Source organism: Gambusia affinis, linkage group LG17 (genome assembly GCF_019740435.1).
Source record: "Gambusia affinis linkage group LG17, SWU_Gaff_1.0, whole genome shotgun sequence".
Lineage (NCBI taxonomy): Eukaryota > Metazoa > Chordata > Actinopteri > Cyprinodontiformes > Poeciliidae > Gambusia > Gambusia affinis.
The window spans coordinates 13,183,693-13,198,089 of NC_057884.1; the positions used below are offsets into that span (position 1 = coordinate 13,183,693).

Consider the following 14,397-nt stretch of genomic DNA (forward strand, 5'->3'; position numbering starts at 1 on the left):
AAACTTCCAGATTAGAATTCATAAAGTTTTTATCTAAAATCCTTTACTGTTATACATAAATAAAGCTAACTAGGGGGAACATTTTCACCTTTCACCACAAATTACGTTTTTTATACAATATCCTGCTACAAAATTTGCTGTAAACTGGTGCTAGATACATATCTGACTTAAACTGAATGTAATGTCATAGGGATTCAATTTGCAGACCAGGGATAAGTTCCTGTGACTTCTGCTACTCAAAGAGCATTTTTTTTTTTTTTTTTTTTTTTTGCCTTTGCTCTTAATAACTAAAATTTGTCCGTAGCCTGAAATTGCACATGACTCTTCAAAAAGAATGACTCAGGTATGAAGTTAGCAAACTATAAAACATTTGCTCTCGTCAGAACCGAAAGAAACACAAATATTATTTTATAACTTTAGTTTAAAAGCAAAGAAAATTGTCAATATGTTGAAACAACATGTTTGAAAATGGCTTCAGCATCATTTATTCATTAAGATTAAAGTAAATAAAATATGCAACACAGTGGCTTAAAAAAGTATTTTCATCTTTAGCGTTTTCCTCTGCTTCTTTTTTGTATTGAACCATCAAACTAATTTTAATATAGAATAGAATAGAATTCAACTTTATTGTCATTGCACTGTCACAAGTACAAGCAACGAAATGTAGTTTGCATCTATCCAGAAGTGCTATACAGGACATAAATATGTATTTACAGGTGTACAAGACTAAATATAAATATAAATATAAATATAAATATAAATATAAATATAAATATAAATATAAATATAAATATAAATATAAATATAAATATAAATATAAATATAAATATGGGAGCTATATGCACAGATTATACAGAATATACAAGAATGTTAGGAAATGGATTATATATGTATTAGTAGGTATCACAGATAACCTGGGTAAAATAGTAATAAATTTTTTTTTAAATAACAGTTTTATTAAAGAGTGGGAAAAGCTATTCAAAACAAACTGGCCCTTTGTTAAAAGTAATTCAACTTTGTGATCAAGAATTCACTTAAGGACAACCTGTTTGTCAAAATGGAGGTTAAAAGATCTCATTTAGAAACACTCATGATGATCTAAAAGCATTTTATATAAAAAAAAGGGCTGCAGAGCCATTTCCATAACAACCTTTACTTTTGAAAGCCTTCTGTTTTGAAGGGGACAGCCAGGGATGGGAGTTTTGTGTATCAGTGTCCTGCTGGCAGCAAGAAATGATCTTTGTTTTTAGCAACATGCAAATCCTCTGGCTTCAAATGCCTGGCCAGGAGGGAGGATCTTCAGCAGTTACTTTTTCACATTGGGCCAGGTTGGCTTGGACAGCCACCGTTGAGAAATGAAATAGTAATTTAAAAACTGAATTTTGTCATAAGTAGTGAGTCTGTTGTTAAATTCTGATCTGAAACAACTAAGTGTGACAAAAACAGATAAAATCTGGAAGAACATAGAAACTATTTTACCAGCATCTCTGATTGAGTTTTGAACCTTTGTGAAACGCCGTGTGCCTTGTTCTGAAAATGCGATCTAAATTCAATCTGCGTAATTATTGCAGCTCATAACATGCCGTGTAACCACCCAAATTGAGCCCATCCTTTAATGACCTTTCTGCTCATGATGAGCTGATTTGATTTTTATGTTTTACTCTTCATTTTACTCCACATTGTTGCTATCAAACCCTGTAATCTGTTTTTGATAAATTGGTCTGGTTCCAATGCTGAAGCTCTCCTCCTCCTCCTCTTTCCTCAACACTGCACATGAGGTATTGTTAGGATCCTTTTAGCTTGTTGCAGAAGTGTTTGTCTGTGGATTGTGTTCCAGGATGGCATGGAAACCAGTATGTTTACAGACAGAGGGAAGGTATCAGAGAAAGGAATCTTGCTCACCAACTATAATAATGACAAACCTTAATTTTGTCAGACAATAGAAAGACACAGTAAGACATGAACCAAACACTGAGTTCTCACCAAAAGACTGTGATTGAATATAATGGTTTGGTCAGCAGATGAGATGCATGAATTACTTTTCGGTTTCAGTACATTAATGTATTTTTTCAAATATAAAAAGTACTCATCTGAATTATATATACTCGTCTGTTCATTTTTTATATTTAAATTTTAGCAACAGTGTTGCACCAAACCAACATGAACAGAGGATGACAAAATGCTTAATAATAAGTGGATCTAAATTTAAGTACAAGATGGAAAATACTACAACAATACTTACATTGAATGTGGAGCAAACAAAATTATACATTATAACTAATACAAACTAAAAGTATTTAAATTTAATCCCATAATTATTCCTAAATTAACATATGAATCACCATTTTGCTAAAACACCCTTTAATCTACATCCTGTTGTTGTGCTGCACAGGAACAAATAAATTGTGTACAAACTCCTGGGGAAAGTTTTTGCCTATGCACACCTGCTAGGTGATTGAAAGAGGCAGAGGTGAGTCCTTTTAAGAAACTGTGAACGTTCATGTTTTAGTCCCCTACAACAATTTTATTTTGTTAGTGCAGTTAATACAATCATCTATTGAAATACTGAGAAGTTAGCAATTACTATTTGTCTTTTTTACAAAGTGAATGCTAAAATGATGCCAGTTAATGTAGTAGAAGACGCACCTTAATGTGGAATCACACATTCCACGTAAACAAAATAAACACATTGAAGCATGGTTATTTAACTGCTGTGCATGTGTCTACATGAAAATAAACAATTGGATATTTAAAATATAAACATCACTGTAACCAGCTGCACTACTGGTTTCTCCTCCAGGAGCTACGATCATCCTCTTGTAGAGCAGCTTTAATGTCCCAATAAAAAAAGTATTGACAAAGAATGATGCTGCCACCACAGTGGGTGTGAAGTCAGTGTTTTACATGTAATTCAAATTTAGTCTCATCTATTGAAAACCTTGTTTTTCATGTTTGCCCACCTTGCATAGCTTGAGGAAAAACGCAGCAGGGAATACTTTTGCTTTTTGTTACACAGCTCAACAACCTTCCTACTCATCTGTATAAATCAGATTTACGTAGTGGATCACTAATTGTTGACTTGTCACCAGATTCACTCTTCTCCTAAGCTGTGGATCTGCAGCTCCATCATTTGCCAGGAGCCTAGTATAGCTGCTTCATTGAGCAGAGTTGATTGCAGTTTATGCGGACTGAGATTGTGCTGCTGTGCCTTGAACAAAAGTTTGTTTCAGTTTTATTTCATTTCATAGCCCTATGAATATCCTATGTCATAGGGCTATGACATAGGATAGGTCCTATAGTCCTATGTGTTGGACTATCACACAAAAAATCCCAATGAAATTAAACTGTCAAGAAAGTGCCGTGGTGTGGGTACAGTTCCCCGTTCTGCCAGCAGGGGCTACTATCGGCACGCTAATGGGTTGGCAGTGCTGTATTTAACACAGTGGCACCACAAATGGTCTGATACAGATGAAAAAAAAACAAGAAAGACAAGAACTAAAGGTCAAAGAACAAAGCTTGTAAAGATCACAGATATAACAGTGCTACTGTGGCTTTATATGATAATAGCAAATATTTTACTTATTAGAAGGATGGTGCTGTTAAGCAGTCATTTGTCACCTGTTTTCCTTTAGCAATGAGTAAGAGAGTCTGTGAAGATGCTAAAGTGTTTGAGCTGGAGACAGAGAAAAAATAGCTTCTACACGATGGCCAAAGTGGCCAAAACTTTGAATGGAAAAAAACCCCCAAACTGCAATACCTAGAAAAGGTAGAAGCAACAGGATTTGAATCTAATAAGGGAGCGGGATGAGAAGACCTGAAAAAGGATAAGATAAGATTTAAGCATGAACCATTAGTGAATAGCTCCATTTGTAGCAGAATTAATGCAGTAATAGACTCTCCCCCACTTACAGAATCCATTTTCTTCCTCTTGATGACAGAGTTCGGCACTCCTGGAAGCAGCAAAGCACTCATTCTGGTGTCAGGAAGAGAAATCGTGGGTAATTTCTCTTTAAGTTATATTACAATGGTCACTTAAGTTAATGCACACCACCGTGGACCTGTGATTAATTAATCTACTTTTGATTTGCTAATGACAGTTCAAGTTAAACACAAGGTTAGTGAAGGCTGAGTCAATCCTTTTAACTGCAGAAGTAGAGAGTACACTGGCGAGTGTTAGAGGTATCAATTTATTGGTATCATTCCTCATCATAATGACTGCTATTAGCCTGCAGCCTCTCTCATACTTACTCTGAGGATATTAATATTTGCATATGGTGTATATCAGAATGTATATCAGAATGTATTAAAAGTCTACTCTAAACAATAGAATCAATCATGTTGTTTTGTCTTTGTAGTTTAAAACGGATGTTTTGTAAGATGCCACGCTAGACAGACTTTGTAGTGCTTGTAGCTTATGTGAAGGAGAAGGAAAAGGGTATGTGTTTCAATTTCTTTTTACAAATGGAATCTGAAAAGTGCAGCATGTAATTTACATTACATGCACTTTTTGGGTAATGTCTATCAGTTTTGCACATGTAGATAGAAAGTGAAAATTATAGTCCATTCTTGTTTGAGAAATTTCTCACTCAAATTGGATATGGAGCTTCTGTGAATCAATTTTCAAGTCTTACCATAGAGTCTCATTTAGATTTAGGTTTGAGCTTTCAGTCATTCTAACCCAGGAATGTACTTGGATCTAATTACGTTCCAGCATAGCTCTAGCTGTATATCCATTGTCACTGTCCTGCTTATAGATGAACCTTGACCCCAGATTAGCCTTTTGCAGCTTCCAACAGGTTTTCTCCCAAAATTGCAGTTTTTTAAAATTTTGTTTGTCAATCTCTCTGCACACTGATCAGCTTCTCTGTTTGTTCTTCAGAAAAGCAATCCCCATAGCACGTTGCTGCCACCACCGTGTTTCACAAGGACGAGTGCAAGTTTTCTGCCACACATTGTGTTTTACAACGTAAGCCAAAAAAATAAAAAATTTTATGCTATCTGACCAGAGAGGCCAGTTATGTGAAAAGCATGAGTAAGTTTTTCTGACAACATATTTTCTCACGCTCTTTAGTTTACAGGACTCTAAAATGCATTGTAGAGAACTAGGTGAGATATATTGAATATTCTTCAAAAAAGAGGAAAAAAATAGTCTTCCTCCTTCATTAATTTATTTTGAAACACTTCAAAGGGAGATTTATGAAGCTCCCCTGGTGGTCATTACCAAGTTGCATTACTTTGCCCTTGCTGGTACATTTTTTCCAGAGCTCTCCAGGGGCTGCGGGGTGTCCTCTAGGCAGTGCCCTACAGCAGAAGAAAGGTGCAAAGAAGAGGGTTACTGTTAACCATCTGTTCTGAAAACAACCTTATTTAATGAAGACGAATGTTGGGGTGGTATCTGACAGGGGCTGCAGGCAAGGGTCTAATGACACATTCCTCTATGTCTGGACCATCCAGGTGTCTCGACGGCATGGAGCATCAGTCTACCTGCACATCAGCTTGACCAGATTTCCTAAGGGACATTACAGTAAGCAGTATAAAAGTTTTGCAGACAACAGGAACTGGCTCAAATGCAACAAACGAGACATTAAATAGGTTGATCTTCTGCAAGTAAAATGTCTTCTTGTGGCATTTAGAGGGTCAGTTCTGATGTAACCACATGAAGAGGTTTTACTTCTTCTGCATCAACGTTTTAATAGAGAGAAGGATTAATCTTTGTCTCTGAGCCACATCTTGTCATGGCTGAGTAACACAAATTTAATTGGATTTCAGTTACTTAAAATAAATCCCTTTTCATTCATGATCCACATCTAACGTCGTCCAAGTTTCCTTTCACTCATTGTGTCCTCATTGAAATTTTTTGGAAGTGTCACCGTTGATTGGACAGCGTGTGTGTGTATGAGCCCCCGAGGCCTCATCATCACTCATGTGATTCCAGAGGCGCGCGTTAATAACATCTGAGCATGAAAGAAGGAGCTTACGGCTCTTGGACCCCTCAGGCTTAAAACCCTGAATGTGTGCTCAAATTAAAACAAGCCTGTGGCCTATACCCTCTAAACGTGTGGGCTGTTGTATCAGCGTTCTTTTATTAGAGTCATACTGTGGGGAGGGGGACAAAAAACAGCAGGAAGAGACAGGAGAGCCTGAAGGAGAGGATGTAGACCCCTCTGTTCCCTGCTGTCATTTCTTTTCTTTCATCCTTTGCTGCAAAGATGATTAGAGAAGTCAGCTTAGATTGATGGATGGAGATGGAAGCCAATCTCTTTCATACTCATCCTCATCTGGATGTTAGCATGGACAGAAAAGGAAAAGATGAATGACCAGGTCAGTTCTCATGACTGTTCTTCATGTACAGTCGTAGAGTGGCTTTGAAAAATCTTCACATTTCCCTCACTTTACAATTACAAGTGTCACTGCATTTCACTTGGAATTTATCTATGGCACACTAACTACAAGCAGCACATTCCTGTGAAACAGAGGAAAATTATTTCATGTTCTCACAAATAGGTCTGAAAAGTGTGTCAGGTGTTTTACATCGTCACTTTTACTGATACCCCAAAATAAATTTCAACTGGCTTTAGAAATCACATTATTAGCCGATGCAAGCCACTTGTGTGTCAGCATGATTATAACTTTTTATAGAAGACTAAACATTTCAGGGAAAAAATTATGGAAAGGTTTAAAGAAGAGCGCCCACTCATCAGCAAGTCGGTCTGGGAACTAGGACCAAGATGTGGAGTGATGGGCTATGGTCCTTAGGGACATTCCTGAATAGCTACGGGGACTGTAGGGACCCCACTCCATTGGTTCTCATGTGGGCTACCGGACAGGGTGGGAGGACATGGTACCTTTCACTTCATTGGTTTCTCTGGATCTCTGCTGTATTGCTGGTCCCTGTAAAACACATTAGGGTCTATTTGGGGGTTCCCCCTCTTCAGTGCCAGTCCTTTTGCAGGTACCTGGGTGCCAGGATGACCGGATTCAAGGTTCGACCTGCACTAGGGAATGTCTTGGTGGGGCTGGGTGAGGGCCTCTGGATCTCTAAAGGCCTCTTTGGCCAGCTGCGTCAGTGCTTTGCTGTCGGCCTGCCTCCATGTTTGGTGTCCATGTCCTAAAGGCGAAAGGTCATACCAACAGAGGTTTGTATTTCATATGCAAAATGTCTACTTTAAGGCCAGCAGAAACCTTAATTTAATAAAGTCAATCAGCCAATTTGGATACCATCCCCAGATGTTCTCTTTGTAGAGTAAAATACGCCCGGGAACATGTAGGCAGCAGCTTCTTCAAGTGCTTGGAATGCTGAGGCAGGACATGTGGAAAAACAAAAACAAAAAAAATCTTTGCACTTCCTCAAAAGTTACATTCTGAGGGTCATTCACACTGTCCCCTGGCTCAACAGTCTTTTAATCTTTAACTTTTTAACTTCTTTGGCTTTGAGAAATCAGATGTGAATTTACTTATTCACCTCTTCCAAAGAACAGATATTTTAATCAGGCCATGTATTGCTGAGGTCTACAAAACAAATTACTGACCTAGTTTGACAACACCTGTAAGTTTGTGCTTTTTTTTTTTATTTTTTTTTTTACACAAATGCAAACTAAGATTCGTGTAAAAGTCACACTGGTGATTTATTAGTTTGGACCTCCTGCTTTAGCATGAACAAGGTAAATATTATCAACATTTTAGCCACGTCAACGTCATAAGTATCTCTGGAGTCTAGTGGCAGCCACTGTGGATGCCAATTACTGCCATAATCACTCTCTCGCTGAGGACGTGGTTTTCAGATGGGGTAAAAGTATTATCCATCTTCATCATATTCATTATCAGGCAGCAGATGCAGGTGTCCTAGTCTCCCACTGCTCCACACCATTAGTGACTGATAGACAGAGGGACTATACTGACAATTCTTCAGTAAAGCACACCCACATGACTTCTTCTTCTTAAAAAAAGACAAAATTCTTCAGTTAAAGAAACTGCAGAGATGTACACGGAGTGCAGAGACTACTTTTTATCTATACTGTGACAGTCATCAGGTAGACGAGATACCCATACGGTCAAAAGTCACACAGCAGGGGGTTTGCAGCACATCATTTGTTCTCTCCTGATTATCCTCGGCTGTCGGTCTAACAAGGAGGGTCAGTGTGACAGACATATATTATCTTTGTTTCACACAACCACAGAGCAGAAAAGGTGAGAGGGAGCAATGCCTTAGCGGCGGTGTGTTTGTCACCTATCGATCCAGCTTACACTCATATGCACACGGGTGGACAAGGCCAACCTGCTGCCGATACTCCACCTATAGGCTGAGGCAGGGATGCGTGTCGCGAGAACTGCCACGGTAGCTCAAATAAATCACCTCATTAGCCTGTTCCCTAATGGGTTATTATAACACGGGTGACAACATGCTCCGGGTAAAGCTCGTGAGGTTTCAAACTTTTAAAACGCTTTTGGGTGGGATCGTTTTCCTATCTTGTCACACCTGGTCGAGGTCATCCCATTAGGTGGATTGATTTACATATAAATTGAACATGCAGTTTCGCGCACCTCCTTAAACTCATCTGTTTCAGTACTGTATCCCATTATCTGTCTTCCATACTTCAACAAGCTTTTAATCTCGTCTTTCACATTGTCTTACGTTTCATTATTTTTTAAGGGATGTTTATTAAAATTCATTTATCTAATAACGCCCACTCTCGTGCACACGCCCCCTCTGTTCTACCTACACTGGTGCGTTTGGAGACAACTGTGTGTCCTGAGGTGAAATGGGAAATGTTGGAAATTCACTGGAATATGAAAAGCAATCACATTTTCTGTATCAGTAAGCAGGTCTGTGGTAGCTGGAGGTCATTCGCGCTTTCTGCTGTTGCTTGGGGAGGCATTTTGCAAGATCCCCCAAGGCTCACCTAGTTAATTAAGTTTTTGTAACTTGTGATTTTATTGCCCCACAAAGACAATTCTCTCCAACTGCTGACGGTTTATTGTATGGTAAACCTCATGTTACACCTTACTATAGAACAACTATGTTGTGATGTGAGATAATAAATTGCCTTTGTAAAAGTATTTATACCCTCAGAACTTCTTCATATTTTGTCACATTATAGCAACATACTTTAATGTGTTTTTATATGGATTTTATGTACCAGACTTTTACAAAAAGGTGCAGATTTGTAACGTGTAAGGAAAAAAACAACTAATAGTAATAGATCTCAAAGGTTGTGACCGGATTTATAAAACTTTCTCTACCAGCTTTGCACATTTATAGTTTGAAGGATTTGCCCACTTTTCTTAGCAACATACCTTAAAATGAGTCAAATTAGATCTTAGAGTATCTCTGACCACCAATGTTCAAGTCTTGCCAAAGATTTTCAGCAGTACTATGATAAGGCTGTTCTAACATACTGTTAGTAGGACAGAATAATGCTGCCACCACCATGTTTCACAATGGGAATTGTGTGATCATGTATTAGTTTTCAGCCTTTTGTACACAGGGAAGTTAGATTGGTAGAATGTGATAAGATAGATGGATATCTTTATTTGTAATATTATTCATATGGAATAAAAGCTAGATTAAGTTTGACTTAGTTTGGCTCAGTCAAATATGAAACAACTACATAATTAAATAACTAAATGTAAAGTAAAATTAGGGATACAGAATAGGGGGAAAAACAATACATACACATTGGTACAGAATTAGAATATTGCACATGGTGTATCAGCTGCCAAGATTGTTCAGCATAATTATTGAAAGTGTTTTTCAAATGGGTTGTGATGGTTATAACTGTCTGGTATCTGCTTCCTGAGGGAGCTGGAACAGAATGTTTCCTGGGTATTTTGCATCTTTTTTAATGTTCATCGCTTTTGTTGTGCAATAGCACCTGAAGATCAGGGTAATGGTTGTCCGGGTGACAGACTCTCGTACCTGACTGGCGAATCTCTGCAGCTCCTCCACATTAATTGTGTGCCTTGTTGCTGTAACTAAAAATAATCCTCTCCTCTCCTTGCCTGGCCTGTCGGTTTTGGTGGTCTGTCTTAGTAAATTTGGAGTGGAGCCATACACTTTCTATTATAAAATGATGAATTGGTGAGAATGAAGTGGCATCTTAGTGTGATATTTAAAGCTTGGTGTACTGTTTGTAACCTAGCCAAGATTTGTATTTCTCCACAACGTTGTCTCTGAGCTCTCTAGTGTGTTACGTGATTTTTATGTTGGTGTTCTTTCACTAATGTTCTCTAGCAAAGGTCTTCGATTTAATAGTTACTAGATTACTTTGGAAGGCAGTTAGTTGCCTTTAGTATTCATTAGAGATTCTAAAGTTAAAGGAGCCTGAATACATGCTTCACTTTTCAGATTTTTTTGAGCAATTTCCTTCATCTTCACAATCATGTGCTATTTTGTTTCTATATCTATATCTATATATCTATAGGTATAGATATATAGATATATATAGATATATATCTTTATATATATAGAGAGAGATGTATATCTATATATATATAGATATAGATATATAGATATCTATATATAGATAGATGGATATCTAGAGATATATAGAGATATATAGATATATATAGAGAGATATAGATATATAGATATCTATAGATAGATAGATATCTGAAATTATTAATTGTGGTATTTTTCTCATCAAAGACAAAATAGATGCTGTCTTAAAGAGCAGAAAGAAACTTTATGTGTTGAGGTTGTCTTGGTGATAAGGACTTTGTATGCTATGAGGGGGTGGAAGTGAAGCTCCAGATATAGTAATGTGTGGGTGTGTGTATGTGACTTTATCCACTGCCAAGAAATAAATTAAGCAATAACATTGGCTGGGTGAGGTGCTTATGAAGGGTGAAAAGACAAATTGATTAAAGCCTGTAAGGGGGGAAAAAAAGTCTACCTGAATGGTTTTCCTGCAGCAGCAGTGCTGCTACTGCACTATTTTCCACACTCCCTGGACAGAATTATTATACTTTTTTTTTTTTTTCCCACATTGCTCAATATATCGTTTCTTCAAGCTGAGAAGTGTGGCCTTGGAAACCATGTATCTCTGAGAGCTCATTAAACTGCATGGACTGAGTATTTTTGTTAGATGGTCAGAATGAGAAGGAACCATATTTATTTTTAACCACAGATCATTGACGTACAATGCAATATGCATTATAAACGTGGGCATGCATGTCTGTAAAATGTGCTTGGTTAGGTGAATTGTGACAAACTTCTGCAGCATTGTAAGGCTCTGGGGTGTCTCTTTCCCTTAGAATAATTGGTTGGACAGTGCTCATGAATAACTTTTTTTTTTTTTTTTTTCAATACAAAGATTATCATCTGAGAAAATGTGCTGAGATAAATTAGATTTAAGCCACTGACTGTGAAAGACGAAAAAATGAGCAAGTTAATAACCAACCAATTTAAGTGGTGACAGTGAATAAACCCTGTATTGTTTGAAGTCAGTTGTCATAAATAATTGATTACAGCTATTGCAAACACCTTACTGGCAGAATAAACAATGCTAAAATTCAGCGTCATTTGCAGTGACTGCAGACTGTGGCCTATTCTCTCTGTTTTTCATGGAAAGTGCACCTGGGTCAGTGCTTCTGTGTTAAGCCTCTGTCTTTTACCTCAATGAAGCCATCAACATCGCTTTTGCTAATTATGAAGTTGGTATAATCTGCTTTTCTGCCCCATGGCATGTATTCCTGACGTATTGTTTCTGTCTTTTTTCCTGGAATGAGCCGTCTCACAGTGTTTTAACTGGATTAACTTGGTACACTCTTAATTTTTCTTTCCAGTTGAAATGACTCCTGAGTACTTGTGCCTGGTTCTTTCTTGAATCAAGTCATGATAAATAGCATTTAGCTGATCTATGAACCTGGTTAAACATGTAGAAGAAGAGAACAAACTACAAGTCAAAATTGATTTTGTGCTTGTCAAACTTTTCATACAGCACTTTATGTGAAAGTGGTATTTACAGGGTGTGAATATGTAACAATAGTCACTTTAAATAATGAAATACCATATCGGGCATTTCACAATGTGTCATATTAAGCAATAGCACATGGAGAATATAAATTTGAGTACAGAAACGATTCTCTCTAACTTGGAGACAGTTGTGTTTTTTTTTTTTTTTTTTTTTTTTTTGCATAAACATTGTGCAACTTGCGCTGAGACCCAACAGACTTACTGTAACATTTATGCCAGGTTGCCAGTTCTTTCTGTTTTAAGCTGTTTAATTTTTAGTGTGATCTTTTGTTTTACAGCAGAAAATAACCGAAGAATTACTTTTGCTACTGCGGGAAGCACAGTCTTCAGGAGATTAATATTTCCTGACCTCCACAGAAACAAGCATTTGTAGCACAACTATGTACTTATTCTTGACTTATATCCAACACATCTAATGCAAACAATTTCTGCGTTTTACATAAAATAAATTGGAATGGAAAAAGAAGCTAGCACTTCATAGCTGTAACCTAGTCTTCTTTCTTTACTCTCTAATTTTCACCTCTTTTCTTATTTTATTTTTGGCAAACAACTAAAAAATCTGACTGAATGAAAAGAGTCAGATGAAGATAATTTTTCAGAAATGCCTAGAGTCTGGTTTGCCATTTTAAGTATAGTTTGATCTAAACCCTTTCATTGTAGCTCAGGTTGTCATGATTTGACCACTGCTCTACTAGAAAGTAAAACTCTGCTCGAGTTTCTTAAATAAATTTCCATTTATCTCTCTCCATTTCCCCATCAGTTCCGATCAGCCCGTCTATTCCTTCTGTAGAAAAGTTCCCCATCAGCTTGCTGTGCCACAACCATATGTTATGAAGAGATGTTCTAGATCATGTGAACTGCTTTATGTCACACATAGTGTGTTGCAGACCATGTGTAATGTTATAAATTAATAAATATACATACATCTTAAATTTTTGAGTCGTGTGTTATGAAAATGCCATTCCTTGCAGGCAGAAATAACTACCGATGGTGGAAGAAAAGAGGCATTCGGATAATAAGGTTGGAAAACAATGGAGAAAGATTATGATGATATAAACCGCCTTTTGTTGCCCTTGATGTCAGAAATTCTGACATTTTTTTAAACAGCTAGATTTTCTTCACCATTACATTCATCTCTCCTTAGAAGAGCAACATACTGTAACTTGGTGAACCCAGGCTATGGCAGGAGAATAATGAGGAGCCATAACTAGTGAAAGTTTCCTCCTCCCACAGTGAAGCAGATGGGAACACCTCCACAACCTCCTTCTCATATTCATCTCAAATGGAAAATGCAAGCTGAGGCTGCCAAGTGTCTGAAAACAAATATGATGACTGACAGACTATCTTGTTTTTTCAGCTGAAGCCAATAATGCGGAAAGCTATCTGCTTCGTGAGGAGAAATCTCTCCTGTGTACGAAAGGCATATCAGAGCTAATACTGAGCAAACTTTCATTCCCCAGCATGCCTTTTGTTTGGGTTGAGTTTAATAAGAAAGAAAAAATGACGGAAGCTCAAAATTATCTTTGTCTCTGGGAAATGCTGGTTGCGGTTCTGTTAATCTGTAACCCACTTCACACAAAGACAGATCTGGCTGCCAACGTGTTGGCAGCGCTGACTTTTGATGTGAGGAATGTGGGCAGTTTCCCAGGGTGACTTTAGAAACTGGGGGTACACTAGCATTAAATAAGAAAATATATCCTTTTGCAAGTTTTCTATTACATTTTAATGCATGTACAGTCAGTGGACTAGGTTTTCTCTGCTTGCTGGTAAGAATGGGAGATGCTTTCTTTAGGACAACACTCCAATTTACCCTGGTTTAAAATCTTAGATAATTTCTTGCATGTTAATTGGCTGGCTGGTAAAAGAATGCTCACCTGGGGAGCATTTCAAGCGAGAACCATCACTGCGCATAGGCACAACTATGCACACTTTTATAGTGTTAGAGAAGTGGCAGGTAGAGCTGTTGATCAGCACCATGCATGGGAGTAATAGATCCGTTTAGCGTTAATCAATGTCGCTCACAGGCTCATTGAGCAGTGCACTCAGCATCCTGCTTTTGTGTCAGGGAGCCTTTTAATCTAATTGGACATTAAACTCCTGTCATTATTCCTCATGCTCTGAGACTTATTTATGGCTTTCCTGCTTGCTTGTCTTTACCTTTTCATTACAGCATGCCAGTCTACATCAGCAAACTCATTAAAGGAGATGAATCAAAGGAAAAAGTTGATGCGCAGCTGAAAAGTGTAATTTAATAAATGTATGTTCGGCTGCAGTGATCGGCACATCACTCATGTTGTTTACGGCCCGTAGTGTGTTAGCAGGTGAGGGCACTTTAATAATAAAGGCCTCTCACAAAGGCAAACAACAGTGCTGAATTTTAATGCTGGGGCCTGTGGGGAGTGAGTGGACTGTCAATGCTGCAA

The 14,397-nt window shown here is 37.6% G+C and overlaps 1 long non-coding RNA gene across 1 annotated transcript; it reads left to right on the forward strand.

The window, feature by feature from the left end:
• Positions 1-2,446: 2,446 nt before the first annotated feature.
• Positions 2,447-4,963, forward strand: LOC122819504. Its single transcript, XR_006368622.1, has 3 exons — positions 2,447-2,470; positions 3,939-3,998; positions 4,880-4,963. It is a non-coding gene; the product is annotated as an uncharacterized LOC122819504 (long non-coding RNA).
• The last annotated feature ends 9,434 nt before the right edge of the window (positions 4,964-14,397 follow it).